Raw genomic sequence first — 6198 nt, forward strand, 5'->3', positions numbered from 1 at the left:
GTTAAAGTTCACAATTGAGAGAATGTTTAGTTGTTCAACAGATGCCTCTGAAATAGAAAATCTATGAACTTGGTGTTCAGATGATTCTCCAAGATCTCCATGGTGATAAAGCACATTGGTTCATTTAATTTCATATCTGTGGAAAACCAAAAGCATCTAAGTGTAAATAGACAGACATTATCATTTTATGCCATTTCTTCCAGGAGGTATGACGGCATGTGGGTAAGGGAGAAGTCTTCAGAGTAACTATACTGTCAAATACTCAGTACAGCCTGGTTAACACAGTCTAATCATCCTGTAGGACATCACTACATAACAGACGAGAGGGATCCAGAAACTGTCAAAGCATGTTCTTCCAGAAAATTATGTGCATCTTGGGAGTGTTGTTTTTACTGAAATTTGGGGAACAAACCCAATGAAGGGCAGTCACCACAGAAACAGAATGATTCCTTAATCTAGAAACAGTATCTCCTAACTGGCCTAAGACCATCTGTTAGAGGCTCTATCAGCAAACACTGCAACATGAGAGACAGAAAGAAAGAGAAAGAGAGAAAATCATATGCCCTTGAACACTTAGGAGAGAAAAGGCCACTTTTCTCTATCTTCTCAGCCCAGGAACTCTTTAAACTCGGACGACTAGAATACTGCCTGTAAGCAAAGGTTGGGCCTTCTGGAAATGATTATTCACTTTAGCACACAGCTAGTGAGGTTCAAAAATCAAAGCTGAATGACCTAATGGCACAAAGTTCTTCATTTCAAATACAATAATGCAATCTCTGCTGTCCAAGTAATCTGATTAATCATTTTGTTTTCAAAAGCTAGGTAGATACCCCTACCTAGAATCTACTTTGTATGGCTGGCTCATTCTCATCTTCCATGTCACTTCCTTAGAGACCCTTCCCCCTCCATTAATCTCTATCACACCCACTGTTTTCACAATAGCATTTGTCACAGGTTGTAACCATATGTAATAGATAATATTTATTGAATGCTTGCTGTGTGCTAGGCACTGTTCTAATTGCTTTTCAAATCTTCAACTCATTTAATCTGTACAACAATCCTTTACGGTAAAATCTATTGCCATCCTCTCTTTACAGCAAGGAACCAGGAACAAGCAGAATGAGGAACTGGCTCAAGTTCACACAGCTTTTGAAGTGGCAGGGCTGGGATCAAACCCAGGCCGTGTGGTTCCAGAGTATCTGCTCTTACATTTTTATTCATCGACTTATAATCTGTCCCTTACTAAGGACAACACTTTAGGAGGGCACAGACCCAACTACTTCACTTTGTATCCTCTTCGGCTTATCCGGTGCCTGACTTGTAGTAAGTGTTGGACAACTGCTGTTGAATTCATGAACTGCAAAAAGTTTGATGTAATCGGAGTGAAGAGAAAGTGGTAAAAGAGAAAGCTGCAGGGAGAGACAGAGAGGGCCTGGAATGTCAGACTAAGCAAACTGAAATTTATTCTGTTGGATATGGTGAGCCGTTAGAACAAACTCCTCCCTCCACAACTGTGTTGAGTTTCCACATCTCTATTGATATGAGTCTTAAAGCAGTTCCATCTCCTACGGGTTCTCAATCAGTATGTGCCCAGTGACATAACGGACCCCACAAGACTGCACGCTTCCAGAGGGTAGGGGACTTGTGCCTCCTACCTACCTCGGCATCCCACCTACCTCGCGCCCGACTCACAGCAGGCGCGGAATGAATGAATGGATCGGTGCAGGGCGGACCCTCCCGCTTCCCCCCGCCTGGCGACCTACGGAAAGGGGGCTGAGGGATCCGCCTGGGAAAGGGCTGCCAGGACTCTGACGGCTCTAAAGCCAGACGAAGAATCCCGATCGCCGGATCGGCCTCGGTCCGTGACCACCAAGGGTATCCGGATCCGGTCCCCGTCCACCCTCCAGGCGGGCACCGGCCCCTCTCCACCCAAGCGCGGGTCCTGCCTCTCCACCGCGGCTGCGGGCCTGCCGAGGCCAGGGGGCCAGCGAGGAAGGTGGGCGAGAAAGGCTCTTCTCGCCCAGGAGAGCGAAAACGGCCCGAGATGACAGGCTCGCCTCCTCCGGGGCGCAGACTCCCAGCCCGAAAGCCCGACTCCTCCTACCTCCGGCGCCGCCGCGGCACCTTCTCAACGGAGAGCTTCGTGCCTGCGCATGCGCCGCCCAGCGCCTGCCCCGCGGAGAACTACGTGTGCGCCGGCGCAGAGAGGCCGGGTGCGGGGAAGGTGTGTCTTGCTTCCCGTCTTCCTCCGCGGCTCCGGGCGCCGGCGCGCGGCGGTGGGCGCTTCCGGACCGCGCCAGGCGGGGCGAAGCCGGACCAGGCGGAAGCTGAGCCTGAAGGCTGGGTGGCCGCAGCCCGCGCACAAATAAAATCTATTACTTGTCAAGGAAGAGTCGGGTGAGTTTGCGGCGCTGTCGCAGCAGTTTTAAGAGAAAGTCTGGTTCCGTCACAGTTACTCAGGAAACGTTTGCGGATACAGTGGCGGCTCCCTCGGAGCGCACCTGCCTGTGGAGCAGCCGAGAGTTACCGAGTGAGGGAAATTGGGAGAGACCCCAAATCCAGCCTGGCAGGCCCGGGGGAGCTTCCTAACCGGAGCGGGTAGCCTGAAATTTAAGGCCCGGTGTTCGGGTAGTGTTAGCTACGCCAAGAGGGGATTGTGCCGCGCGTGCCGCCGCCTGGGGGTGATTCCCAAGCCCTTCAGCCTGGCTGGTGCGGAGTTGTCTAGGGCTTGAGGGGAAGATGAGGCTGCAGAGGTTCGCCACGGGCTGAAATTTGAGGGACTTTATAAGTCGTATTAAGGGTTTGAACTTCAACCTGGGGTCTTCAGGAACCAATTAAGATTTTGTCTTCAAAGGCCGTTCTGATTGCAGTGTGAAAATGGATTGGGGGAGCAAGACTGGAGGCCACGAGACCCCTTAGGAGGCTGCTGCAATGTGGGTGAGAAACGAGAGTGCCGAGTTAGGAAGTGGAGTGAAGAGAACGGAGACCTCTTAAGGTGTTAGAGTTCTGATGACCTTCTTGTTTGTTATGACTTGCAGGTTTGTGGCCTGAGCATGTGAGTGCATGTGATCGCAGTCACTGAAATAATGATCACGGAAGTGCGAAGGAACAGGTTTGGAGAGAAAATAATATGTTTATTTAAGGATATATTTCACATATCAAAAATTCACACTTTAAAGTGTACAATTCAGTGGTTTTTAATACATTTACAAGATTATGCAGCCATCATCACTATCAATTCCAGAACATTTTATAACCCCAAATAGAAACTGCTGTACCCGTTATTCACTCCTCATTCCCCTATACCCCATCCCCTGGCTGTCAGTAATCTGCTTTCTGTGTCTATGGGTTTGCCTATTCTGTACATTTTATATACATGGAATCAAACAATGTGTGGCCTTTTCAGTCTGGCTTTCACTAAGCATGATTTTAACGTTTGTCCATGTTGTAGCATGAATCAGTACTTCGTTCCTTTTCATGGCTGTATAATATTCCCGTGAGTGGATATACCACATTGTTTCCCTGTTTATCAAGTGATGGACATATGGTTGTTTCCACTTTTTGACTATTACAAATAATGCTGCTATGAACATTTGTGTACAAGTTTTTGTGTTCTAGGAGTGGAATTACTGGGTAAAACTACATTTAGTTCTGAATATTGAGTTTCAAATGCTAATAGGACTTTCAAGTGGTTTTTCTGTATAAAGAAGTTAGGTGTTACTTGCTCTCTGGCTTTGGAAACCTATTAGTTTGTAACATGGTTTCCAGTTGGATTAGTTAAGTGGATTAGTAGGCAGCTGAGAGGCATGAATGGGTTGGGGGCGGGGGTGTCTAAAATCCCTTGGGATTTTAATTTATAGAGGTGACTGAGTGACAACATGGAGAGGCCAGTACCATTGAAAGAATTTATTACTTACATTTCCCAAGAAAAGGGGGCATGCCACAACATGCAGAGCCACGGGGGAAGCCATCAGCTTTTGATCAGGAAAAAGAAGTAGAAATAAGGAGAAAGCTAGGCTTATGGGGTTTCCACAGGAATAGCAAGTCAGGGCAGAGCAAACATTTTAGGATTGGATAATTTAAATAATTCCAGCTGGCTTTAGTTTTGGGTGTTCTCTAGTTGCCCGGTACCTGGCCATGGATGATTTAGGACAGGAGACATAATTGGCTTGGTGTGTGAGAGTTAAATAAAGGGGGTGGTAGGCTTACTATGAGAGGCATGCTCCCAATTAAGTTGTTTACTGTCTTTAGGAATTAGCTAGTTCTGGGAGAGATAGTCTCCCCCTGCCAGCAAGATTTGTAAGATGTCAGAATATCATAAGATACAGAAAAAGTTTTTAAATGACTAGTACTCACGGACATGGCTGGGGTGATGTGAAGGACAGTTCTAAAGGTAGAGATTATTTTTCTCCAGTAAGATTGAAAATGTAGTGCCTGAATCCTATTTAGGATTTAAGTTTCTTAGAAGCCCAATGAAGAAAGCCCTTTCTATCTCCCTCCTGCAACCCAAAATCTGACTATATTATTTATTTACATAAAATGAGTTTAAATATGGTTTAGAGAAGAGAGTTACCTTAAACCTGAGATTCTCAACTGAATCACCTGTGGAATTTTTTAAACTAGAATTGCTTGGACACTACCCATAGGCCTACTGAATAAATCTTAGTGGAGGGCTTTACAACCTGTATCTTCTGAAAGTTTCACCAGATGATTCTGATGCCCTCTAGATTAAGAACCACTGTATTTAAACAACACCTACTGAGCAAATACTGTAGGTTTAGTATAAAAGAGATGCTAGCTGGGTGCAGTGACTCATGCCTGTAATTCCAGCATTTTGGGAGGCTTTGGTGGGAAGATGGCTTAAGGCCAGGAGTTCAAGATCAGCCTGAGCAACATAGCAAGATCTCTTCTCTACAAAAAATTTTAAAAATTATCTGGGTGTGGTGCCTCGAGCCTGTAGTCCCAGCTACTGGGGAGGCTGAGGCAGGAGAATTGCTTGAGCCCAGGAGTTTGAGGTTCCAGTGAGCTGTTATGCCACTGCACTCTAGCCCAGGTGACAGAACTGTCTCTCAAAAAAAAAAAAAAAAAAAAAAATGCCAAAAGCTAGGTGAGGAACAATTGGGATTTAGAGTTAAATAGAATTACTTTCTTCAAGGAAGAAACTTACCCATAACTGGGGCAGCTTTTTCTTTGGCCCAAGGTGAATAATGGGTGCCGCCTTGTCCAGACCCTATTATGACTTACCTCCAACAGAAGCTCTGGGGTTCACGCTCTTCCACTGGAATTAGGCAAAAGTCACCCAGTGTGACTAAGCTTAGGTCCTTGTTATTTCAATGGGAATTCTATATGTTCTTGCCAGTATTTGAGGCAGAAACCCACTGTACTGCCAGAACACTCAAACCAAGGAGATGAAGGAACATTTTAAATATGAAAAGGTGAGGAATGTTCTTGTGTTTGGTAAACCTTACAGGGTTTATCTGAAAGAGAAAATGGATGCAGAAGTACCTGGAAAAATTAAGAATTTTATTCCAAGTAGAGGCTCTGTTTTCCTAGTTCATAGGAGTAGATCATTTTTGGGTCCAGGGGAAAAAAACAAAGTTTGAATACGCTGATTATCACTTCCTTACCCTCCTGGAATATTTCCTTTTTGAAAACTTATGGTATCTTCTACTGAGTTAATGTTTTAAACAGTTCTGAGGAAGAATTGAAAGGTGTTTGTCCCAGGTGTATGGTTTGATTATAAATCTAAAAGCCAAAACCTGTCCAGGTCTCTCTTACTGATCTTGATAGGGGTTGGGAAGAGGGAAAATTGAACAAGGAAAGAATTGTCTTCTCACTTCTTTGGTTGTGTTAGCTTTTATTTACTGTTGTATAATTCTATTTCCTATATTGCCAAAATTATTGAAATCGGGAAGGGAAATGACTTTTACATGTCTAAGTACATAGGAGTTACTCTAGGTAGTGCTACATTTCTTGCAGTGTCCTACCACTGCCACCTGTTGTGTGATGTAGCTGTTTTGCTAGATGAGTTTAAGGAAAATTCCATGTTGTTCCATGAAAGGGCTGTATATGCAAAGCAGCCCCCAAATGCCAAAATAGCCAAGAAACCAAAGAATAAAGCAGACAAATCCAGTTTGTTGTTGAAGGGTATTTTATTGGGGGAACTTAAAGACAGAAGTGTGGTCTTGGGTAGCCACA

Source organism: Propithecus coquereli, unplaced genomic scaffold (genome assembly GCF_000956105.1).
Source record: "Propithecus coquereli isolate 6110/MARCELLA unplaced genomic scaffold, Pcoq_1.0 Scaffold27, whole genome shotgun sequence".
NCBI classification, from domain to species: domain Eukaryota; kingdom Metazoa; phylum Chordata; class Mammalia; order Primates; family Indriidae; genus Propithecus; species Propithecus coquereli.